The sequence below is a fragment of the Moschus berezovskii genome, chromosome 11 (genome assembly GCF_049115385.1).
Source record: "Moschus berezovskii isolate FMDL1 chromosome 11, NW_MosBer_1.0, whole genome shotgun sequence".
NCBI lineage: Eukaryota > Metazoa > Chordata > Mammalia > Artiodactyla > Moschidae > Moschus > Moschus berezovskii.
Window position 1 is genome coordinate 37,732,268 of NC_142470.1, and position 27,108 is coordinate 37,759,375.

Sequence of the window (27,108 nt, forward strand, 5' to 3'; positions counted from 1 at the left end):
CCTAGAGCAGAGCCTTCCCCTAGAGCAGAGCTTCTCCTCCTCAGCCTGGAGGTTGCTGCCTAGATGCCAGTTCATTTGGGAAGCCTTCCCAGCTATCATAAGACTTCTTTGTTCTCTATGTGAATGCTTTTCCTACTATATTTGCCCTATATGAACATTTTTTTTCCTGTGATATTGTCACTTATTTAATTATCCATATTGTCCATTAACTCTTCATTTTCCTCACCATAAGGATCAGGTCAGGTCCATTGACAGCTTTTATCCTTAAATCCTAGACTTCAGCACAGGCCTGGCGTATTAAAGATGCTCTTCAAATTTTTTGAACCAATCACTATTTGGTTGAGGTAATTTATACCCTGCCATGGTTCAATACTGATTTAAAGTGGCAAACATAAATATGTGTATTATGATAACAGCAGAAGCACAACATAAGAAAAAAACTTAAGGTAAAGGGACAATAAACGTATGAATTTAACATGCAAAGTATTTCTTACAAGGTTATTGTATATGTAAGATATATTATAAGCTCTATATTCCTATTAAATATTGATCTATAAATTGGCCTTGTGCTTTCTGGAACCTTCTATAAATAAAGGAACCGAATGGTATCCTTGACAAGGGGCCATAAGATTACAGCAAACCATATGCCTCAGAAGCAGAAAGACATGTAGAGAGAGGACGGTAGGGTAGCAAAGGCCAAGAAACAGCAGAGGTCATGAGTTGATAGAAGACATAATTAAAAGCTGTAGAGGAACCAGAAGATATTAGAAGGCAGAAGTCATTAAAGAAGGAAAAGGAACTTCTCTGGTGGGAAGTAGTGGTTGGGAGTCTGCCTGCCTGTTCAGGGAACATGAGTTTGGTCCCTGGTCCAGGAGGATCCCGCATCCTGTGAAGCAGCTAAGCCCGTGTGCCACAACTACTAGGACTGCGCTTGGAACCCACAGGCGACAACTACTGAAGCCTGTGTGCCCCAGAGCCCATGCTCTGCACGAAGAGAAAGCCACCACAGTGACACACCTGTGCATTGCAGTCCAGAGCAGCTCCTGCTCGTCGTCACATCTAGAGAAAGCCCACACCCAGCAACAAAGACCTAGTGTGGCCAATAAAGAAACAAATAAATAAACATTTTTTAAAAAAGAAGAAAAAGGAGGATGTGGTGGTGGTGGGGAGGAGGAAGATGACAAGAACAAGAACTAAAAGGACCCTTGAGTAAAAGAAGCTAAAGGATATTAACATTGAAGAGGAAGATGATTGTTTGGAGGATAAATATCAAAGAGCTGAGCCCTTCCAGTTGCAGAGGATCTCAGTTGGGACTGTCAACTCCAGCTGCTTGGGGGATGTCCAGGTGACCCAGCCACTAGAACTGCACTGGACCCCATTGATCTTGTTCACCAACCCTGTTCCCTCCTCTCCCTCTGAGGCCTGAGTGAGCAACTATTCCTGAGTTCCCATGAGGCTTGGCCATGGGGCTAACGGTCCAGACTACTTAATGCCCAAGGGTATCCTCATGATAAATCTTTTTTTTTGAAAAAAACAAAGCAAACCACGTGCTTGGAAAAAGCATGCCCATTTATGAAACTAAAGCTCTTTGGTTCCTCACTGAGGACATTGTGCACTGTGGTGACCAGCAGCCTCACAGCATCTTTATGTTCAGTGTTCCACATAGCCTGAGTGCTTGCCCACATTGGCTAATGGCAGAATGAGAAAGAGCAGTTCAGTAAAAGCAGCCTCGTAAGAGGTCAAGACATTGTTTTAACAAAAGGTGTGGAGAGGCCGCATGTCCTTTAATCCATTCTCCATAATTGGTATTTCACTCATGAGCTTTGGATGAGAATTGATTTGTACAGATTTTGGTGACTCTTCATAAGGCATATTTTGCACCACAAGTTAAGTGCTAGTCCAAGGGCTTTAGTTGTAGGTGGAGCTGGAAGTAGGCCTACTGAGATTTTACTCAGGAACTGAAGGTGACTGTACCTCTGAACTGAGGGTGGCCAGTGTGGTCTGCAGAAAACAATTGCGATTTATGTGATATTGCTGGCAATGTTTAACAGAATGGTGCCTTGCACAGAGAGAAGACCATTGCCCAAAGCTCAGTCCCTGTCTGTGTGGCCTTTCTGGTTTTGTTTCTTGCTGTAACTCCATTCCCTGTCTTCATTTCAGACAGGTGGAACATGCTTTTCTCATGCTAGTCCTTTTCCTGAACTGTTCCCAGTCATCTGGGTAGCTCTTCTTGGTCCTTCAAAACAGTTCAAATGTCTTTTCCATTTCAGACAATCTCCTGATTAGGTTCACACCTCTTAACTCTCATCATACTCTGTGCATTTGTCTTAATCATTTTTTCTATATTTTTTTATCAGTGATTTTTTTTAATCTCTCTCTTGAGCCGTCTATGGGGTCACACAGAGTTGGACACGACTGAAGCGACTTGGCAGCAGCGGCAGCATCTTGGACCCTGAGTTCCTTTAGGGTAGATACTGTCTTGTTGTTTTTGTATCTGAGGTCCTAGTGTCATGAATATTACCAGTACTCAGTATAGATTTGTACAAACTTTTGTAGATACTGTTTTCAGCATCTCACAAATACACAAATGCACCTCACATGCTTGTTAATGCACTTGTGATTAGTAACGCCTTCTACCACGTTCAATCTAGAGATCAGACACTCCACATAGACCCCTTCATTTTAGCGGAGGTGAGATTTATGGCAGTGCTACAGGGCCACATAAGGCAGGTACACAGTTGATTTAAAAAAAAAAAAACCATCTTAAGACAGTTGCCTGTTTTGTTTTGTTTTAAACTACTACAGGATACATGTAAGGCTGATTTTTTTCCAGATTATTTATACTATTAGAAGGGACATACAGAAGAATATTATTTGTAACTTAGATGACCAGCTCTTGGCATTTGATCATGTAAAAATCAGTGTAGAATTATAGTTCTTAGATGTTTCCCTGGTTTATTAGTATTTCTACTCAACCAGTTTCAGCTTCTGAGATAGCCCTCACAAGACAGTCACTGCAGACTTTTGCCTCTCTGTACCACTTGAATTCAGTAGGAGAGAAATCTTGTTCTTGGGTTATGTACTATTTCTCTAACACTGGCCAGCTATGATAAATGTCAAGGTAGTTATTTATCATAGTGTGAAAAGTAAGCCTGGGTGATGAGTTCATGTCTTATGACACCATTATTAAAAATTCTCAAAATACATATTTTCCTATTGGTTAGAAGATTATCATTTGCATAAATGAGTGAAAATTATATATAAGTATTGGTACTCTGTGTAATGTTTATATTATTATCTTAAAAGTAGTACACTCAAAAATGCTGATAACTGACACTTATATGTTTATTTTAAAATTTAGAATTGTGGAAGGAGCTTTGTAAGTAAAATTTGTGGAACTTCCTTTGAGTGATAATTTTCTGTAGGCTGTATCTGATTGTAAAAAATACTGTTACATACATTAAAATCTTTCAGTTTTTCACTCTACACGTGTTAGGGAGAGAGATGAATCAAGAGCAGAGAACGCTAGCAGCTCTGCCCTCACCGTGTTATCTCACCAGCTGGCAGCTAAACACTCAATCTTCATGTCCTTATAATGAAGCGAAACAAGAGTTTCAGTGCATATACACAATGTATGTAACAATATACTTTATCTTCCTGTTCATCTGAAAATCAAAGTTAATTCTCAACGTGGAGATGTTGGCCTGAATCTAACTGTTGTGGACCTTTTCATACAGAAATTCTTTTGAACAGGAAATTATATCTGCCTTTTGGTTTTATATAGTGCATAATTTCTCTGTGAATGTATCATTTTTCTTTTTTGGGCCTGTCCTTTTTTCTGAGCACATGTCTATTTCAGTACTTTTAAAGATACCTTTCTCTTTTAGCTTTGTAGGTTTGCTTTATAGATTTTTTCCTTCCTTATTTAAAATAATTAAACATAATTAAAAATAACTTTCTTCTATATTTTGCAGTTACTAAGGCCTCTTCTCTTTTTTTGTTGTTGTTGTTGATTTTAAATGAACTGATAGTCGTTTTGAGTATTGCAAAGGTATTGTAAAACAATACTGACCTTTGCTGGTGTGTGTGTGCTTGTGTGCTTATGCATGTGCACATGTAAGCCAAGTTCATGTGCCTCCACTTTTTAAACATAGATTCCAACCAGATATCAGTCCCACAAGAACATGAAACTAAGTATAGAAATTATTTGCTTATTAATGTTGAAAATTACCTGAATGGCTTTATAAATGAATTATTTTTTCCATTTTATTTCACATAATTATATTTCATATAAAATTATTACATTTATATTTGCTATTATATATTTTACTATATAGGCATCCCCCTACTTATCATATGATTGCTAAGAGCACCCAAATGCACTTTGTCATGGATGGACTGAGAAAAACAAGTCCTGGTGCAGTTATCCCAAGCTGGCCCCTCTGTACTTCACGAAATGTAAGATGTGAAAAGTGTGTTCGTAACTTTCTAATTCACCTGCTTTCTCATAATAGAGTTATATAGGAGGGGAAAGCACACGTGTCTCAATGGCTTGAATTATTAAGAAAGCTAATATTGGAACCAACATATTAATGATATTTTTACAAATAAGAGGGTATTAATAATTTCTTTAACAAAAATTAATTCAATAACTATTTGGAAACTTCGTTTAGATTACTGTTATGAACCTATTGTCGTTGTTAAATGTCGTTGTTAAAATTCTGTTCCGGATGAAAGCAACTAAGTCCTCTGACCCAGAAAAGCATGTTCAAAGTATAATTTCCATGTACTCACTCCAACAGTGCTAAGTCCCTTTCCTGACTAGAAGCATATCAGGGCCAAATGGTAGCTCTTTTATAATAATGATGTCTAAGTGCAGTCTGCAAAAACAAGAATAATTTGTTTTTCAGCTTTGAGGAGTGCTAGTTAACCAAATTCAGTCAGGTCTGCTCCCCAAGAGCAGTGATAACTGTGCCCAGGAAAGACACTGACTGACACTTCCTTTTCTGCTATAAGCTAGCTCATCACCATTGTAAATCACCAAAAGCTTAATGCAGTGAGCAACATCTAGGAAGACTATGCCTTGACTTCTGAGAAGGTCACTGTTAAGGTTTATGTTTGACTACAGCAGTTTTTCTTAGCTTGGATAATAATATGCCTTTCCTTCAAGCCCTGTGCACACACATATTTTAATACCTGACTTTGGCACTGTGAGCCATGTTTTTCTTATTTTATCTTCTGTTAAATGCCATTTTAAATCTATGAGGAAATAGGGAAGATGTAAATCATAAATAAACTATGAATACAGGATTTTAAAACTTTCACACCACAGTCTTAAAAGTTCTATCAGAGTCTCCCATGTGGAACCCCAAACTGTTTTCTTTAAAAGACATAATCCTATATGATCAAGGCATGCTGCTGACAGCATGACAATAAAAATTTATGATGAGCATCTTCCTGTGCTCACATTCGGAAAGTTAGTGTATGATCAGTTACCATGGGGACAGTACACCAGGCAGAAGAGAAGGGTCGATAAGAACTGGCAGAACAAGGGGAGAGTTTAGGGAACCAGACTTTGACTTAGATCCTGAGGAACAATTGGCATTTGATTTGGTAAAGATATTGGGAGAGTACAGTCGGGGTTGGAGATCCAGTGATGGAGACTGGCCTGACTGGAACCCAGAGTTCATATTTTCAAGTGATAAGAGTTAGAGAGATAGTCTTCAGTTCAGTTCAGTTCAGTCGCTCTGTCGTGACCGACTCTTTGTGACCCCATGAATCACAGCACGCCAGGCCTCCCTGTCCATCACCAACTCCCGGAGTTCACTCAAACTCATGTCCATCGAGTCGGTGATGCCATCCAGCCATCTCATCCTCTGTCATCCCCGTCTCCTCCTGCCCCCAACCCTTCCCAGCATCAGAGTCTTTTCCAGTGAGTCAACTCGTCGCATGAGGTGGCCAAAGTATTGGAGTTTCAGCTTCAGCATCAGTCCTTCCAATGAACACCCAGGATCGATCTCAGTTGTTGTGAAATCTCACTTCTAACAAAGTGAAAAACAAAATGAGTCAGAAATGGTGGAAGTTGTGAAGGTAGTTTTTGTTACTTTGTAAAAATTTTGGGCTTTTTGAGTAAATTGTTCCTTTCTTAGTATTCTAAGAGAGTTGATTATTTTCCTAAGCAATTTACCACTTGTTCTCAGATAAAATAAAATCTATTGGCTTTCCGTCATCATAGTCATCCCAAAATAGTCTTTTATTTTGAGGTTTCTGCCTTAATTATGTTCAGCTTAAAGGAAGACTCAGTAAAAGTGATTGCATCTCATGTTTTTTGTTTTTTTAAGACATCTTTTTTGATCTATGAGAGAGGTATTTGCAGACTGCATGATAACATATAGTAGGGAAAAAAGTATGATTCATCCTAATTACAAAGCTGTTCCCTAAGAAAGAATCATTGAAGAAATGTCTTACTTGTGTTTTTACAAATAGTTTTGAGACTTACAGAAAATTTTTTTGGCTTTTTCTGTATATGGCTGTAAATGCCCATGATTTTATATTGCAATTTTTTTGTGTGTGGGACCATTTACTTAGTGACTGCCACTCTAGTGACCTAGAGTTAGCCATAAAACCTAATCCCTACCCCGTAATACACAATTCATACTTTTAATAGCTATGCCTTAAAGTGTGTTTTTGAAGTTGGAAACCCAGATAGGGAGTCCCTTAATAAATATCAGTAAATATTGATTTCATCTAAATCAGTCTTCTTCATCTATAGTTGGCTGATTTGCAAGGCTCAATATTCATTGACTTTGAGGGATTCATTTTCTAAAATATTATCAACTTATCTGAAATTCTAGGTGCCAATAGAATGTTTGGATGTAAAGTCAGAGAAATACCCTTTGGGTCAACAATGCATTTGTTGACCTTAGAGTAGTTTCACAGGAGTTGGGGCTGCCAGAAACTAGATGTGTGTGGAGTGAGTCAAGACAGCAAGTGTAGGTGCTTCGTACAGGGAGTTTGCTGGAGTAATCAGCAGAAGAGGAAGCCATATCAAGTATTACTAGTGGAGTTGAGTGCTTTTAAAGGAAATTGAAAGAGAAATGGATTGATGATGCAGCAAGTTTTCTGAGAAATCAGGAGTGATTAGGAACAGAAACAAAATTAAAGGGATTCCTCATTTTCTAAGGCAGGAAGCGTGGCTGAACTTGAATATATGTTTTGGTTTGGGGAGTAAGGGGTAAGAGAGAGGTGCTTTGATGAAAGACTGTTCTGTCAGGTCAGAGGTTAGGTGGTAACCTGATTCTTATGATGGAGAGAAATGGGAGCAGAGGTGAATGATGAGAGTTTGGAATAGTTGCTGTAGAAAATGAGAAAAGGAAGCTGATAAAAACAAATAAAAGCATTGTTGAGCTCTCTGATCTCATGCTCCAGGCCGAGTCTGGCTTTCCACAATAATTGGAGCTTCAGCCAAAGTGGAGACTCACTTTGCCTGTGCCCGTCTCACTCCTTCCTTCCCGTCACCTTTTACAACTGTCTTGTCTCTTCAGCCTTTCTTCAAAACTACCGTTCTTTTATACCCAGCTCAGGTAGATCATTTCTTGAATTCTTCAGCTGGCACCCTGTAGTCTTCTACAGTAGCTGAACCACTCTTAAGAATCATGTAATTTGCAAGTATGTGTTATCTTCTTTCCTAGATTGTAGGGTTTTGGGGGTAAGAATCATGGGTTTGCCAGTTGTCTTTGTTTCCATTTCTCTGCCTAGGGCAGTGCTCTTCTATTGGTCAGTAAAAGTGAATGAATAAATTAGTGAATGAAGCAAATCCACCAAATTGTGTGAGAGTGGTGGATAGACCTCTTTATGAACCAGTTAATTTCATTGTGTACTTTAATTAGCTCCTCTTGAGGGGGGAGGTGTTTTTAAAGTGTTGCTGCTACTGCTGCTAAGTCATTTCAGTCGTGTCCGACTCTGTGTGACCCGTAGACGGAAGACCACCAGGCTCCCCGGTCCCTGGGATTCTCCAGGCAGGAACACTGGAGTGGGTTGCCATTTCCTTCTCCATTTTAAAGTGTTGGCCTACACAAATTTAAGATACAGCTAAGTTAGCTAAGAGATACAACTAGTCATTTATTGGGTATCAATTCAGAGGATATTGTGGCTTACTGATAAAATAAAACTCTGTATTTAGATCTTAATTTGTGTTACAGAATTTCATTTGGCATTATTCATTTGAGGAGTTAAAATAGAAGTTTCTCAGATGCTTCTAATTGCCTCTTTTGCCATATGGACATAGAGGTACAAATAGCAATCATAATTCAACTCCAAGATCATAGGCTTCATTATTTTCATTGAAATGCAGTAAAATGTTGACTTCTACATCACCATAGCAATAGAAGTATTCCCCATCACCATTGCCCATACCCAAAGCCCAGAGAAAATACACTTCATTTTTTTCCTTATTTCAGTGATACTGGTCCATCTATTTGTATTCAGGTTTTCCCATCTCAACCCCAGCACAGTGTCTGGTAAGATACTGTTAAAATGTCATACTCTCACCTTGAGAAGAAGTGGTCACAACAGATAAAACCCTCAAATTCTAGGTCTATTTGCTGACACATCTAGAATAGGCCCAGTGTATTATCAAGTGAAGTGAATAAAATGGAGAGGAAAGAGGAAAAGAAATTTTGCCAAAACTGCCATCAATTCTGTGCTAGTTTCTGCCTATAATGTTAAATTTCCACTCATTGGATTTTTCAGGTTCCTATGTATTGGTATATGTATTGTATCAATTCAGTTCATTCGCTCAGTCGTGTCCGACTCTTTGCGACCCCACGAATCACAGCACGCCAGGCCTCCCTGTCCATCACCAACCCCCGGAGTCCACTCAAACTCATGTCCATGCATGGAGTCGGTGATGCCATCCAGCCATCTCATTCTCTGTCGTCCCCGTCTCCTCCCACCCCCAATCCCTCCCAGCATCAGACTCTTTTCCATGTATTGTATAGGGTATTTTCTTTGGAAATACTCAGTATTTTAGCTTTGTTTTGTTTTTCCTGCTGAAATTATTAAATAGAGATATTTGATATGGTCAAGAAGATGAGCTAAAGAGGATCATTGTTAGTTGTGGCCACCTCATCCATGCACCTTCCAGATTCTATCATCTAGAAGTAATCTCTGCTTTCCCTAAATTTCTATAGCCATTTAACTGTATTCATATTGAGACAACTCAGTTTTAACCAGATATGGATACAATCTATTAGCGGATGAATAAAGATGTAGTATATATAAATATATACACATACACATTTATACACACAGTGGAATACTACTCAGCCATAAAAAGAATTTTTGCTATTTGCATATCTATACAAAAAGATATGTGAGCCACTATATTCATAGCAGCACCATTCACAATAGCCAAGACATGAAACAACCTAAATATCTATTGACAGATGAACAGATAAAGAAGATGTGGTATATATATACAGTGGAATGCTACTTAGTCATTTAAAAGCAGAGATATCACTTTGTCAATAAATGTCTATATGGTCACAGCTATAGTTTTTCCAGTAGTCCTGTATGGATATGAGAGTTGGACCATAAAGAAGAATAAATGCCAAAAAATTGATGCTTTCAAATTGTGGTGCAGATGACTCTTGAGAGTCCCTTGGACAGCAGGGAGATAAACCAGTCAATCCTAAAAGAAATCAACCCTGAATAGTAATTAGAAGGACTGATTCTGAAGCTCCAGTACTTTGGCCACCTGATGCAAAGAGCTGACTCTCTGAAAAAGACCCTGATGCTGGGAAAAACTGAGGGCAAAAGCAGGGGCCACAGAGGATGAGACGGTTGGATGGCATCACTGACTGAGGAGACGTGAGTTTGAGCGAGCTCCTGGAGGCAGTGAAGGACAGGGAAGCCTGGCGTGCTGCAGTTCCCGCGGTCTCAAAGAGCCAGATGTGACTGAGCAACCGAGTAACAGCAACAACTACTCGTTCATAAGAAAGAAAGAAATAATGGCATTTGCAGCAACACGAATGCAACTAGAGATTATCATACTAAGTCAGAGAAATATCAATACCATATGATACCACTTATATGTAGAATCTAAAATATGACACAAATGATACAGAAGCAATCTATGAAACACAAACAGAATCTCAGACATAGAGAATAGACTGGTGGTTGCCAAGGGGGAGAGGGTTGGAGGAGGGATGGAGGAGAGGTTGGGGTTAGCAGAAGTAAGCTTTTATATATAAAATGGATACATACAAGGGCCTACTGTATAGCACAGGGATACTAGTTAATATCCTATGAGAAACCATAATGAAAAAGAGTATATAAAAAATGTATGTGCGTGTATAACTAAATCGGTTTGCTATATAGCAGTAATTTACACAACGTTGTAAATCAACTATAATTCAATTTAAAAAAAGAAATCTTGCCATTTTCAGCAACATGGGTAGGTCTAGAGGATAAGGGTGATCAATCCTGGGTGTTCATTGGAAGCACTGATGCTAAACTGAAACTGCAATACTTTGGCCACCTCATGCGACGAGTTGACTCACTGGAAAAGACTCTGATGCTGGGAAAGGTTGGGGGCGGGAGGAGAAGGGGACGACCGAGAATGAGATGGCTGGATGGCATCACCGACTCTGTGGACATGAGTTTGAGTGAACTCCGGGAGTTGGTGATGGACAGGGAGGCCTGGCGTTCTGTGGTTCATGGGGTTGCGGAGAGTCGGACACGACTGAGCGACTGAACTGAACTGAAAATAAGTCGGGCAAAGAAAGGCAAATACTGTATGTTCTCACTTATATGTGGAACCTAAAAAATAAAATGAATGAATATAACAAAATAGAAACAGAGTCATAGATACAGAGAAAAAACTAGTGGTTACCTGTGGGGAATGGGTAGAGGAAGGGAATGATGGAGGAAGGTGATTAAGAGATGTAACTTAGGTGTAAAATAAATAAGATAATATGGTGCACAACACAGAGAATATAGCCCAAGATTCTCTAATAATTTTAAATGAGCAAATCTATAAAAAGTATTGAATAACTATGTTGTATACCTGAAACTAGTGTAACATTGTAAATCAGCTATAAATTTTTAAAAAAGACACCAAGTTTGTGTTGCAGTTGCATACATGAACCTCACTTTTCTACTAACCTGTTGACTACCCTGCTCTTGCTCCCTGTTTTTGCAGTCCTCAATACATATAGCCAAAAATAGCTTCATTGTTTCAGTTGGGGTTTTTTTGTTGCTAATTATTCTGGTGATCTGATTCATATCTAGAATGGTTTAATTTTTTGCAGGGGGCAGGGGGTGCTTCTTGGTGACTTGAATGAATACATTCAAGATATGTTTTGTAGGTACAGATGTCAATCGTAAAGAAGGTTAAAGAAGATCATTGTTTTGTATAGTGTAGAGATTGATGGCATATGGCCACATTCTGACAGTATTCTGGAAGGTTCTTTGGATGTCTCCTTAGAATTGTCATCTAAAATTGATCACAGTTGATGATGCAGCTTATAGAAAAAAAAATTTTCTGTGATGACAATTAGTGTGACTTTTTTTCTACTTTTAGGTTACTAGATTTACTTAATGATTAGAATCCATAAGAACTGGCTAAGTTATTCTAGACTGATATAAATTCTTGTGTCTTCAGTGATGTCCTTTGCTGCTCAGCACACCATAAAGTATTAGTGATCTTTCTTTCCAACAATGTTCTCTGATACCCATGGAAAAAGGAAGAACCAATCGATAAGCTACCAACATCACTGTTTAAAAACTCTAGGCTTCCTTAAAGGACATGAGTAAAAGTAAAGTGTTAGAGTGACTTTGTACTAGCCAAGTCACAATCTCTGTAAGAGAAATAGGGGATAGATAAGAAAAATTCTGTCAATCAGCAGCAGGGTAGGTACTTTCCTGTTGTCCTCTCAAGGGAAAACTAGTCATTGTCATACCTTACTACCTTATGATCTTGATTCAACTCTAATGTAATGCACCTTGGAGTTTAAAAAAAAAAAGAACTTGATTCTTTTCTGAGCCTTCTGTGTCCAAATATGGCAACTTTTACCCTTCTCCGATATCAGTCAAACCTCTCCATCCTCTGCCTCAACCCTCATTTCACTGGAGAGAAGAAACTTAGCACCTCTCTTAGCCTTCCACTCCACCCTGGTCCAGACATCCTCATCCTTCATCTACACAATGACGCCTTTAGCTCAGTTTCTTCCTTTCATACACAAGCTTCTTAGAAGAGCTGTGGACACTGTCGCCAGAGCCTTACCCCTAGCAGCTTCACAAGCTTTGCAGTCAGTCTCCCACCCCCACATTCAACTGAACCAGGACAGTCTCCCCAGTTTCATAAAACCCCGACCTTGTCCCTTCTTGCCCTCCCCACCAACACTTGACTGTGGCGGATATTGCCTTCTAGAAACATTCCCTGCCTTGAGAACTAGGGGAGAGGATAAAATAGAACTAGAAGACTTCTGCGATCTCTCCCAACTCTCAGTAAGGCTTGATCATTTCCTGAGATTTCAAGAATCTTCAGCTCTTTCTGTTTATAAAAATTCTCAGCAATTTTTGGCTATTTAAACATGGTAGTGCTTAAAAAAAATAATGTTGAGACTACAGAATGCAGCATCTTTCTCATGCGGTCACTGTAATTTCAAAGAGGTTATTTTTAGTAACTGTATTTGTTATACAATTTCTCAGAAATAGAAAACACATTAGGGGAACTTTAAATAGAAACTGACTGTACTGAATTTAAAATTCGTGATTCAGAGATACAGATTTTGATGCATCAACTTATCTTCTGAAGTTCTGAAGCCTGAAAAGTTCTCTTGTAATATAAGGTTTTTACATCTATTAGAATAGGCTTTTTATCTAATTTATTTTTTCCAGAGAGTAGGATGACAAATAATCTAAGAGAAAAGGAAAACTAAATGGTATAAAAGAGTTAAAACTGAGTAGTTTATAATTTCTTCCCTTTCCTAACAATATCTATAATTGTTTAAGGCAAATTTTTTGAACAGTTCTCCCTTTAGACGAATGATTTGTCTCTATTAGAAGAGGAACAACTCGATTTTTAAAAAATTATCATTTATTTATTTGGCTGTGTCAGGTCTTAGTTGCTGCATGTGAGATCTAGTTCCCTGACCAGGGATTGAACTCAGGCCTCCTGCATTGGGAGCTCAGAGTCTTAGCCACTGGGCCACTGGACCACCAGGGAAATCCCTGATTTTTTTTTTTTTCCTTTAAGCAACAGAAGTTTATTTTCTCCTAGAAATCTGAAATCAGGGTGTCAGCAGCTCAGTGGAACAACTTGGTTTTAAGTCAGGAACAGTGTTTAAAAAGTATGTCTCCAAGTCTTCCTGGCCTAAAGGTGCAGATGAGCGCGGACTAATGTCAGAAAGTCCCATCTTGGAGCCCCCTCCAACCTGACTGCTGAACCTTGTCATTTCTCTCCAAGTGTCCACCAAGAATTTCCAAGTATTGCTGTCTCATGGGCTCTGACCCATGGGAGAAGTCTGCTCTGCATTCCAGGGAAGGCACCATGACCAGGTCATCCCATGGCTGGTATGAGCATGAGACACGGTGTCACTGCCTAAGGCATGGCTCCATGTCTCTACAAGGGCCAGGCAGCCCTGTGTTCCTGCATCCTGGCAGAAGTCACCCCGGGAAAGAGTTCCTTGAGCTTTTAGTCAGAATTTTCTCTTTCCCGGGACGCAGTCCTTGGGGAAAAGCACCTTGCCTCCTTTTCACCAGTTTCTGCCCTGTGTCTAGGCCCCAGACCTCCTCTTCAGAGGGTCTCTTTCCTCTGCCAGACCATACATTCACATAAGTGACAGTAGCGAGGGGGCAGAAGAGTGGAAGCAAAGTCCCATCAGAGAGGCTGGCACAGCCGTTGAAACCAGAGCTCCACGATCCTGAGGCTTCAGTCTCTCCCCTTACCTTTCAGTCTCTGCCCCTTCCCCCTCAATTTTGTCCAGCTGTAGCAAATTAATAAGATAGCCAATGAAAGCCAATCAAAACCTCAGAAGTTGTCAAAAGTTGTTTAAAAAAAAAGTTTTTTCCTTTCCAATTTGAATTGCTACGAACTGGATAGTTAAACAAGATTTTGGTAAAGAGTACATTTTGTAAATTCTGCAAATTGGTTATTTGGCAAATCAAACCTCTAGCAAATTGGCCTGCTTTCCAGTTCATCAGATACTAAATCTCAGGTTCCCTTGGGACTTCCTACTGCCATAGCGCTTTCATGACAGTGTGCTTCAGAACATTTAAATATTATCTCTTCAAATTCCACATTTAGTTTTATTGAGAACAAAATGTTGTCATCTCTCTGGGGTTTTTGCATGCAGCACAATAACACGAGTTCTAGGATATCATGTTAGAGTCCTCTGCAGCAGAGCTGAATGGTGACCTTGCTTCTATTTATTTTTAATTGGTTGAATTTAGGAAGGAGTGGTACTGGAATGTGTGTTTATTCTGAGCCTGGAGAAGCAGCACAAGGGGTGCCATGTTGAGAAAAAAGCAGAGAAAGGGGATAGTGTATTGCCATCTACTAAAGACTTAAATTAGGCATACAGCTGAGTAAGAATGTGTTTTTCTCTGTTCCCCTAATTCCCAAATTATAAAACTATTGAAATTGGATGTATGTTCCTTAAGCACTAGTATTATCAGAGTGAATCGAGTTTATGTATTACACTAGAAATCAAAGCAACAACACAAACCCCAGATTTGTATACCTGTAGATAGATAAACTCTAAATAAAAGCTATTTTATATTTGCTATATCAGAGTATCCTACTATAAAGGGATGAACTTTCACCCACTAGATTTGTATCAATAGTGCCCTTTGGGTCTTCTGTTCCTCTTACAAGCTTCTGTGGCTCTTTTGCTGTCTTTAACGAATATTTAGCAACAGGGTAGGATTCTTTCTTGCTGTTTGTCCAGCATTTGAGAAAGATCCCTTCTCTAATATATGGCATTTTCAATTTTATCTTATTGAATTGTTTTGAAACAGGGATGATATTAAATATGTTTCCTCATGATTGAGAGTTCAAGGACATCTACCTTCAGCTCTGCCCTTCAGGTGTATTTGATTTCACTCATAGAATCATTCAATTCATAGACGAATATCTGGACAAGATTCTTGGAACCTCCTGTGTAAGAGTTCTGGATCCTTCTGCTTAAAAAGGGCTTTCCTCCAAACTGCTCCTAATTCTAGAATATTTGTGGGTAAAGATGTGGCTTAAAACACCACTTAAAATAGTTTTTGTCAGCTATTCACTTTGAACCTCTCCCACTGATCTTAAAATACTCAAGGGCTTTTGAGAGACTGCCTTTTAGAGAAGAAAAAAGGTAGTTGCTTAGCTGTCCATTAGTTGAAACAGCTTTATAGGGGGCAAGGAAATCACTTGATTTTTTAAAAGAAGTGAAGAATGCATTAGAAAGGAGATTTGATTTGTTCTACCACGAGGTAATACGCCTATTTGTTAGCCACTCTTAATGTGACAGTGGGTTCTCATATATATTCTGGGAGTGATGAAGCATGGCTCCCACATAGCAGAGAGAAATTAATAGGCAAATTACAAACTTGGAACGGAAACTTGACATTAAAACAGATCATCGTATGTGTTCACTGCTTGAAACTCAGGAAGAGTTTCAAGAACTAATTATCTAGCAGCAGGTAGTAACATGGAAATAATATTAAATATACGTAGAAGAACACTCAGATCCTTGAGCATGCAAAAGGGTCAGGTCAATTTATTTTTACATAAATTAGTTCAGGGTTGCCAAAAATCATATTAAAGCCAGAAAAAACAGTAAGGACCTGTAAACCAGCAAGGATATGCCTAGCCAAGGCTAATGAATGTGCCAGACATTACTTGTCCAGATACCACTAATGAAATACACTAATGTAACATCAAAGCATGCTGTGATGATACAGGTTTAATGTTCTAAATGTTCCCTTCTTTTCAGTCCTTTAACTTAGAGGTAAAATTGGATAGCTGATATGCAGTTTTCTTTGCATTTGTCAATTAGCAGGTAAAAGGGTGCTATTTCCACAGATTAGTGCATTGTACAAATAGTTTGTATATCTAAAATATATGTGTTACAACTATAGAAGAAAAAAATGTCGCTTTCCACCTGCTAAACTACCCTCAACAGATCTGTAAAATGAGGATACCCACCTTTTAGGATTATTGTCGAGAACATAAATAACAGTCTGTGTAAAGAATTTACAGTGTGGCTCATTACCTGGGCCACACTAAAGTGTTCCATAAACACATCATAAGTATTACTAATTAACTGTTCAGGTACAGATTATAGCACCTGAGCTTTGAGTTTAGCATTGAATTAAGAACTAGAATATTTATACTGGACCCTTTAAGGGCAAAAACTGAAAGTCCTGTTGGCACTGTTTTTATTGCATTAAATAAAATAATATACTTATTTAATTTTTAAATGTAGGTTATCAGTGTGTACAGCTGTTAAAAACAAGTATATTATATTCTTGTGTTGTTTTTGAAATGTTATGGTAACAGAGGAAATCCAGCCAAAGTTTTACTGAGCACTCCCTATAATGAGATCCTGAAACTACAAGTTAAAAAAAACATAGGCCTATCTTCCTTAATGATCTATAGCCCATAGGCTATTAAGGGAACAAACGTGAACAATTAATAACATACTACACCATTTCATCTCTCCTTTTTTTTAAAGAAATAGAGTAAGTATTTACCTGCCTCACCCCTTCCATTATATTTCTTTCTTTCTTTGAATGTCTCTGTATCTAGTACATTCTTATACTGGTAGTATCAGTTCAGTCCAGTCACTCAGTCGTGTCCGACTCTTTGCGACCCCATGAACCGCAGCACGCCAGGCCTCCCTGTCCATCACCAACTCCCGGAGTCCACCCAAACCCATGTCCATTGAGTCGGTGATGCCATCCAGCCATCTCATCCTCTGTCGTCCCCTTCTCCTCCTGCCCTCAATCTTTCCCAGCATCAGGGTCTTTTCAAATGAGTCAGCTTTTTGCATCAGGTGGCCAAAGTATTGGAGTTTCAGCTTCAACATCAGTCCTACCAATGAACACCCAGGACTGATCTCCTTTAGGGTGGACTGGTTGGATCGCCTTGCAGTCCAAGGGACTCTCAAGAGTCTTCTCCAACACCACAGTTCAAAAGCATCAATTCTTTGGTGCTCAGCTTTCTTTATATAGTGATTTGTTTATTTACACGCCTGTCTCTCCTACCAGACTGTTAATATCATAAGAGTTATCGTTCATCTTTGTGATTTCAGCTCTCAACACAGGGCTTAGCACCTACCAAGCACTCCATAAATGTGGATGGATGGATGCTGTCTACTCATCCCTCTCCAATCTGTTTCTCATTTTCTAAAACGCACCTTGAAAAGAAGTGATGGAGCATTTCAGAAATGAACCAGAACTCATTAATAGAAGGGAATATTAAATATTTTGACAGATAAGAAAACATTTTTCCTAGCTTAATAGTTAGTCATGTATAGTGAAACTTTATGAATGTGACTTTCTCAATTCAGAATGAATTACATTGTTTATAGAACAGGACTGAAATACAGCATTCCTGTATAAGGAAGGGGGTTGCAAAGCAGAGAACGGTGTGAATAAAACTGCTGGAGGATTGTTTAATCTGTTTCATTTTAATAGCAGCTGTTTACATCCATTCAGTTACTGGACTGATTACAAATGTTAACAACAGAGTCACTTATTTATTAAGGTATGTCCGTTAGGAACTGTTATTTGCCTAAGTGCTACTGGTTGTTTCCTTTTACAAAATATATGTAAAACAATCAAAATGCCATTCTTAAAGCAATCTGAGCTGGGAAATAGCTCTTCCCAGTTAATTCAAATTAAAGAGCTCCTGAATTCCCTATCCTCAATGTTGAAAGACTGGACAATAAAGGCTTAGTTGAAAAACTTACAGTTTCAAATCAAATCCAATAGATAAGTATATTGTGGCTTATGGACCATACTAATAATCATTATTTATGACAGAGCATTCACTGTTGGTTAATTTTAATCAAGGATTTTAGTAGATGTATCTCAAAGCTGTTATTCAAAAATTGTTCTCAACACTTGAAAATCCACTTTTTGTGAAATGAAATGAGCTGAATCTCAGACTCCATTAGGAAAAAGGTTTATATTTATTACTATGCTGATTTTTGTTTCAGTGTTTCCCTGACTTGACCCTTTTATGATTCTATACAAGAAAATTTAATATTTTAGGATAATGTTCTAATTCTTTTAAGTTGTTTCTTATCAACCATATTTGTTATTTGAAAACTAAGACATTTAGTTTTACATTTATATTAAAATGAAATGTGTTTTGGATGACCAAGTTGGACTTAGATAAAAACTTAATAGACCTGGAATTGATTTTGTATCTCCTGGACTTCTGTGAGTGTTATTTAACTGCCTGTCAGTCTGCCTGCCTGCCCCTCACCTCTGCATTCACCCTTATATCTTTTTGATTCTCAGTTCATGTAAGTTAACACTCAAGAAATCCAATGCTATTTTCAGTTATCTAGTTACTTAAGGCAAAATGAAATAAGTCCTAAACTTAAAAATTATTGAGAATATTATACTTAAATAATACAATTCAATATTAAATGTCAGTAAAATATCAGATTGATTATATTTTGTCTTTCCAAAGAAAGTCATATTCAAGAAAATACTTTTCCTGTGCTTGGTAAATTGTTCATTTAAATTACTGTTGGAATTATTTAATTAGAATTTATCATTGCCTTTAAAATATAACATCACTAGCCAGTTAATCTGGCTGGTCGATTAAATCTTAATATGTCTGCAAGCTCCATATGAAAATATTAAAAGTCGGGCAAATGGCATATTTTCCGTATAGATTTTACCCGAGATTGATCCTAGCTTCTATTTAGTTAGAGACGAATACAAAGTTTTTCCTGAATCACTTTTCAAGGAATAATAATCCCATCCTCTCATGTAATATTTACCCAGCCTGGGGTTTTAATCAATGGATTGGACAGTGATACACATTTTCAGGTCTCAGTGATTATTGTTTTCTTAGTCAGCAAAGCTTTCTCCTTTTTCTCTTGTCTCAAAGCACCACTAAGAAACTGCTGCTGTACTAGGCTCCCTGTGTTTTAGAAAACAAGTTCCTATGAGTTTCATCAGAATATGGAAAATTATAAAATTATCTTTCAATGACTCTCCATTTTATTCCCCCCACACATTCAAAGATATGGTAGGGGCGTGCCATTTTTCATCATAAGCCTTATTGTGCTTATTTGAATTTTTACTCTATGTGTATATGTTATTCTGAAATTAAGGAAAAATAATCAAAAGTTTCATAAACTTGTTTATGCCACAATACATGTTTTCTCTGTGTTCAAAGAGTCCTGTCAATTCACCTAGTTGGTTTTTATACAATATTTCTTTATGAAAAATTTAAAATGTACAGCACAATTCAAAGGAATTAACAGTGAACACCTATGTACCCACCATCTAGATTCTACCCCCAAAATTTTACTCTATGTGATCAAAAATCTGTTAGATAACTGATTGTTCGGTAATCTTAGACTGCTGCTGCTGCTACTAAGTCGCTTCAGTCATGTCTGACTCTGTTCGTCCCCATAGACAGCAGCACACCAGGCTTCGCCGTCCCTGGGATTCTCCAGGCAAGAGTACTGGAGTGGGTTGCCATTGCCTTCTCCAAATCTTAGACTAGAGCTCTTTTATGAATTCCTTTTTCGGCTTACTAGTTTTATTAATTGGCATCAAGTTGTATTGCTATTTCATTTAGCCTCATTTACTGAGATTCCTTTAATAACGTATGTGGAGGTTTGTATAGATTTTTAAAATCAGTTTCCAGGTATTTATACCAAAGTGGCCAGTTTTTTTCTATTGGATTAACTATTATTTGGGAAGGTCTCTTTGCATAACATATAAGATTTTGATCTCCCATCTTTCTACTCTTGTCTCAGGAATTCCGTTTTAATTGAAATGTAACAGTACATAATTAATACTTCTCTAGAAATAAACAATGAAACAAAGTATTGGACATTTTTAAAGGTATCTACAACGTTTATGCCATACTCAATCTTGTTATATAATCCTCTTATTTTACTGAAACATAAAATGAGCATTATATACACATATATTCCCCCCCATAAATCATGAACTTAAAGGCTGTCTCCTTGATTATGCTAGTTTTCAGAAATGCTGCCTGTAAATTTTATTGGTTTGTCTTTGACCTTTTTTCCTTCTCTTTGTGTTCTCTAAAGATCAGTTTTAATCCTAGCTTTTTTGTGAATAAGTTTCTTATGTATCTTTTATTCCCTGAAACTTAAAGAGAATCAGTTTTCATTGTTTTCTGATATACACCCATTTCTTAGTATGGAATTTCTCCCATCTTATATTTATTTTCTTTCTAGGTACTGTTCTGTGATAAATTATTAACCGGTGTACAGCAAGCTCCTGACTTTTTTCCTTCTTGTTTTCCCATTCCTTGTCTCTTTCTCTTCCTGATTTTTATAGGAGACCTAGAAGTTTTATTAAGTTTTCATCTTTCATTCCAGTCACTAATGAACTGAGTACAGTTACATGCAAGCTCTAACTTGAGCTATCCTGATACCTCCACCTTATCTTCATTCAGCTAAACTGGAATTCTCAGTGCTTCCTGAACACACTGTGCTCATTCTCAACTGGAATATTTGACCTTGCTCGCCAGCGCTGTTTTCATCCATCCATCAAGACTCAGCTATGCTGAGCTTTTACTGACCTTAATTAGGTATATTTAAAAATAATACCTTAAAAGGTTTATTTATATCAAGGTGGTATTTATACCAAGGCCTTCAAATAATAGGTCTGCATATTTCTGCAGGAGAGAGCCTGAATTTTGGGATTCTAAGTCTGAATATGGTATGCTATCACTTTTCAAATATTTTTACACATGCCAAGAACTGTTGTCGTGTTTCTGGGCAATTTTTCAACACTAGAGTTCCTCTGTGAGTGAAGATAATTATTGAAGTGGTAAAGCAACCAAAGCAGAACACTTACTTAAGTATATTTATTATTTCTTTTGGTTACAGACCAATTAGAGCACGGTTGTGGGTTTAATTGCATGTGGGCTGTTAACTTCTCACCCAAATACTTTTCCTTATTCACATGCATATGACTGGTTTAGCACAGACTCATTTATCATGGTCAGTGGTGCAAACTTCATATTCCAAAGTTAACAGATGCAGAAAATAATACATTTTAATGAAAGCGTTTAAGTTATTTGGCAAGGTTTTTGTTTGTGTTTTTTTCTTTTTTCGATGCAGTGCCAGAGACATACCAACACAGTGACATAGATATTGCATGTAATTTCTTTGTAAATAGTATAATTCAGTGGTGTATCATACAAATATCTTTCCTTTTCTCCTTTGCCTTTTGCTTTCAGCTATTTGTAAGGCCTCCTCAGACAACCATTATGCCTTTTTGCATTTCTTAGGCATGGTTTTGATCACAGCCTCCTGTACAGTGTTACGAACCTCCATCCATAGTTCTTCAGGCAGTCTGTCTATCAGATCTAATCCCTTGAATCTATTTGTAACTTCTACTGTATAATCCTAAGGGATTTGATTAAAGTCATACCTGAATGGTCTCGTAGTTTTCCCTACTTTCTTCAATTTAAGTCTGAATTTGGCAATAAGGAGTTCATGATCTGAGCCACAGTCAGCTCCAGGTCTTTTTTTTGCTAACTGTATAGAGCTTCTCCATCTTTGGCTGCAAAGAATATAATCAATCTGATTTTGGTATTGACCATCTGGTGATGTACATATGTAGGGTCTTCTCTTGTGTTGTTGGAAGAGGGTGTTTACTATGACCAGTGTGTTTTCTTAGAAAAACTGTTAGCCTTTGCCCTGCTTCATTTTGTACTCCAAGGCTAAACTTGCCTGTGACTTCAGGTATCTCTTGACTTCCTACTTTTGCATTCCAGTCCCCTGTGATGAAAAGGACATCTTTTTTTTGGTGTTAGTGCTAGAAGGTCTTATAGATCTTCATAGAACCAACTGTTCAGCTTCGTCGGCATTACTGGTGGGGGCATAGACTTGAATTATTGTGATATTGAATGGTTTGCCTTGGAAACAAACAGAGATCATTCTGTCATTTTTGAGATTGCACCCAAGTACTGCATTTTGGACTCTTGTTGATTATGAGGGCTACTCCATTTCTTCAAAGGGATTCTTGCCCAGAGTAGTAGATATAAATGGTCATCTGAATGAAATTCACCCATTCCAGTCCATTTTAGTTCACTGATTCCTAAAATGTCAATGTTCAATCTTGCCATCTCCTGTTTGACCACTTCCAATTTACCTTGATTCATGGACCTAAAATTCCAGGTTACTATGCAGTATTGTTCTTTACAGCATCAGACTTTACTTCCATCACCAGTCACATCCACAACTGGGTGTTGTTTTTGCTTTGGCTCAGCCTCTTCATTCTTTCGGGAGCTATTTCTTCACTCTTCTCCAGTAGCATATTGGGCATCTACAGACCTGGGGACTTCATCTTTCAGTCTCATATCTTTCTGCCTTTTCATACTGTTCATGGGGTTCTCAAGGCAAGAATACTGAAGTGGTTTGCCATTCCCTTCTCCAGTGGACCATATTTTGTCGGAACTCTCCACCATGACCCATCTGTCTTGGGTAGCCCTACAAGCCACAGGTCATAGTTTCATTGATTTAGACAAGGCTGTGATCCATGTATTCAGTTTGGTTAGTTTTCTGTGATGTGGTTTTCAGTCTGCCTGCCATTACTTTGCCGACAAAGGTCCATCTAGTCAAAGCTATGGTTTTTCCAGTAGTCATATATGGATGTGAAAATTGAACCATAACCAAAGCTGAGTGCCAAAGAATTGATGCTTTTGAACTGTGGTGTTGGAAAAGACTCGTGAGAGACACCTGGACTCCTAGGAGATCAAACCAGTCAATCCTAAAGAAAATCAGTCCTGAATATTCATTGGAAGGACAGATGCTGAAGCTGAAGCTCCAATACTTTGGGCACCTGATGCGAAGAACTGACTCATTGGAAAAGGCCCTCATGCTGGGAAAGATTGAAGGTGGGAGGAGAAGGGGAAGACAGAGGATGAGATGGTTGGATGTCACCACTGACTCAATGGAAATGAGTTTGAGCAAGCTCCTGGAGAGGGTGATGGACAGGAAAGCTTGGTGTGCTGCAGTCCATGGGGTCACAAAGAGTCAGACACAACTGAATGACTGAACTGATCATATAAATAAAAAACTAAAAATACAAAAGAAAGGAATAGCATAAATTTGGGAACAAGAGAGATTTGGGGCCAACTCTAACAGTAGGCTATTAGTGCGAAAACTCTATTAGGGGACTGGTTGGTTGTTATCTACCCAGTTTCTTTCTCAAAAGGATTCCCAGCCTTAGGCTACAGTAGGTTTAGTCAGATAGAGAAATAGAAAACTTATTGGGTTTTTACCAGGAAATAGTGGGCTCTAAGTGTGTGTGAGAGATTATCCTTGCAGCTGTGTTAACAGTACAGCAGTGTAGATTACTGAGCTTTTAAAATGACAGACACTTTCTACTATGGTGGATCTTATGGAATCGTACTAGCAGCTTAGACGGAGAAGGCAATGGCAAGCCACTCCAGTACTCTTGCCTAGAAAATCCCATGGATGGAGGAGCCTGGGTCGTGGGGTCGCTAAGGGTCGACACGACTGAGCGACTTCACTTTCACTTTTCACTTTAACACACTGGAGAAGGAAATGGCAACCCACTCCAGTGTTCTTGCCTGGAGAATCCCAGGGACAGGGAAGCCTGGTGGGCTTCCGTCTATGGGGTCACACAGAGTCGGACACGACTGAAGTGATTTAGCAGCAGCAGCAGCTTAGAAAATGCCCCCTCCAGAAGAGTGTTTATTTCATTCCTTCTGCACTATACAACCAGGTCAAGTATTTGAACCCCAAGAGTTAGAGAGCCTTGAGAAGTTCTTTCATGAAGCCAGTCTTTAGTAAAATGGTTAGAGAGATAAGGTTTGTGTCAGAGGTAACCTGTTATCCTTTCTGTACTCCTCATCCTGGACTGAGATCCTGCTCATCTTTGGCCGTCTTAGGTTTCTACCTGGACACACATGCACTGGGGATTGTTCTAAACTCTGAACTTGTCCAAAATCATTGGTTCTGTGTCTCATTTAAGAGCTTTTCAAAACCAGTTAATCTAATCATTTCTCCCGAATTCCTTTCTCTTTCTTCCTTTCTATGTATTATACATATTTAGTAACTGAAAGCTTTTGTTTTAATGCTCTGAAATACAGGAGTGATCCTAAGCAAGCACCTTGGCCATCTACTTGGAAGGCTTTGCCCACACATCAATCCTTGAATGCTGTGCTCTTTCAGTCACACTAACTGAGCCCCTGTTTCCCACCACTTGTCTTTAGATCAAGCACATATAAATCTAGAGAAAGATGACATCTCTGGAAGTGGAGACTGTGCAACTTGTCTTTCAGAGACAGTAAAACAATAACTTAGAACATTTCAACTAGGAAAGGGAATCTCCAGCACGATGCTGAAGGGTGATCCAGGATGGCAGCTGCACAATCAGGACTTGAGACCATAGTCCTGATCAGAGCAGGAGTATGGAGAGTTCCACAAAGAACTTCTCCAAGGGGATGAACCTGATAGACTGTCTGGTGTGTGTGACTGTACTGGAAGGAGATTTGTACTTCTGGCTAAGTTGGGAGATGAACTAGTGGCATGTTTCTAGAAAACTAAGCAAACAAAAACAAAACCATTATTAACTCCAGGGAAAATGATCAGTAGCACAAGAAAAAGACGTAATAGCTACTAGAAAACTAGAATAGCTGCCTTGTTTTTTAATGTAAACACTATAAATGTTAACCTTACCAAGATTATGATACAACTGTATTTAGGGGCCATGGAGGAAGGAGGGAACCAGAATAAATGTTACAAAATCCTCATTTTTCATAGTAGAAAGTAGATAACAGGAAGAGTGCCAAAAAATATCTATAGGCAATGTCAGCATAGGCATTTTACATAGCAAACAGCTTACAATGTTGGAAATGGTTATCTTTGGGGAGTGACATTACAGGTTAGAGAGGAATTGGGCAGGTTTTTGCTTTTTATATTGATTAGAACCCATGTTGGTTACTAATGTTCATCCATATTGTTCTCTCATTCCTCGGGGAACAGAAACATACGTGCCCAAATACCCCTCCAGCTTGTCTGAACCATAGGACTAGCTCTGGCCCACAAAGAGGTGAAGGGATGTTTGTCATTTATGGACTACAACTGTGTGACCCTTCAACTTCTTCCCAGACCTCAGCAACCTGCAAGGGACAAGGACAGACTGGAATCCATCTAGTAGTCTGGAAATCTTTCCTGCGTTCTTTGGAAATGTGACTTCTTAGAGAGGACTAACAGAAAAGTTGACAAACTTTTCTGGAGAGGTCCAGACAGTAATATTCTCCGCTCTGCAGGCCATATGGTTTCTTTCGCAACTACTTAACTCTGCTATTGTGGTGCAAATGAATAAGGGTCTGTGTTCCATTAAAACTTTATTTATGGACACTGCAATTTGAATTTCATGACTTTCACATGTCATAAAATATACTCTTAATTTTTTTTTCCCAGCCATTTAAAAATGGAGGGGGAAAAAAACATTTTTAGCTCATAGGCTGCACAAATAGAGGTGGAAGTGGCCTGCAGTTGGCCTACCCCTGCTCTAAATATTCAAAAAATCGTTATGCACAAAAGCTAATAGCATCATACGTTTGCTTTTAGAGAATAAAACTAGAACAAAGGAGTGAGAGTCCCAAGGGGATCAATTTCAGCTTCAAATTTCCTCCCATAATGAGAGCATTACTATAAAATAAAAGCTGCGTGCAATGAAAAAGACTGCCCCAAGGTGTCCCTGTGCTTGAAACGTTCACCCTATGGTGGGAGGGGGCACTTGGTGTCCATGTGCCCCTTTTATCCTTACATTTCATGGCCCTGTAACATGATTAAGGTGAATCATTCTGAGGAAGCTGTTTATTGTTTTTCAAAGTAGAGTCATTTCCCACTGGTTTGAGGACAGTGCTTAGAAATAGTTAGGCTAGAACGTGTGCTTGAGGGCTGAGTGAGGGTGAGGAGAGGCATAAATACTTTATTAAGCATTTATGGTGCCGAGGTTTGCAAAGACCACTTGCTAGCCTAAACATGTTTGCACACAGCAGTATCTTCTAATTTAAATTCAATCATAATCTCCAAACAGCCCTAGCCTAGACTAGCTGAAGGTATAAACTTCATTTTCATCTCATTAAGCCACCTGGAAGCTGCAATCAGTGAGTAGTCCTGACGTCAATAGTCTGTCTGCTTCATTAAAATGTTAATTTCATGGCTTTAATTCTCTTTGTAAATAGTACCACTGCAGGACACTATATGCAGATTTATTCTAAAGCAGACCAATTTGCATGTCGCATTTTAGTATATTTATTTCTCCAGATTTCTCTGTGTGTTGCTTTTCTTAGGAATTGCTTTCATGTTTAAAGAAGTGTTTGAATATCTAATATATTTAGATATTTAAAGTAATTTTAGCCTTGCAAAATTAATTTTTTAAAAATTCTGAAAGCTATTTAATAGTTTCCGCATCAGTGACATAAATCCCCCTTCTTGGAGTGAAATACACATCATTTTTTCCCCTGTAGCACTGAATCTTCACCTTAAAGAAAGACTGAGTAACCATTTTCATGAGCAATCAGAATGAATCTAGATAGTGCCAGGTAGAAAAATGGATGAGCAAAATCTTTTGTCATATGAAGTCCTCTAAATTATCCTTTATGTTTTGAAAGTGCCCATTTAAATTCCAAGTTCATATTTTTACTCCTAAAAATCTGGAGTTTTGACTGATTTCCCACAAGGAAACATTAATCAGGAGATAACCAAGAGGCTGCTGCCACATTGACAAAACTAAGACTCTCCCTCCCAGTCTGAGCCCCAAACCGGTCATCAGAATGACTGCACTACACAAGTGCAGGTGCCAGTGCTTAGGGCCTACTAGATCCTTGTTGGTATCTTGGAC

The 27,108-nt window shown here is 38.5% G+C and overlaps 1 protein-coding gene and 1 long non-coding RNA gene across 8 annotated transcripts in view; one reads left to right on the top strand and one right to left on the bottom strand.

The window, feature by feature from the left end:
• The window catches only part of LCLAT1 (lysocardiolipin acyltransferase 1), a 185,545-nt gene that overhangs the window by 118,419 nt on the left and 40,018 nt on the right, over positions 1-27,108 (top strand). The window lies entirely within an intron of this gene.
• LOC148776124 (uncharacterized) overlaps positions 5,912-27,108 on the bottom strand; it is a 58,633-nt gene continuing 37,436 nt past the window's right edge. The window contains exon 3 of the long non-coding RNA XR_016038554.1: positions 5,912-6,041. This is a non-coding gene — a long non-coding RNA (uncharacterized LOC148776124). The remainder of the gene's footprint in view (positions 6,042-27,108) is intronic.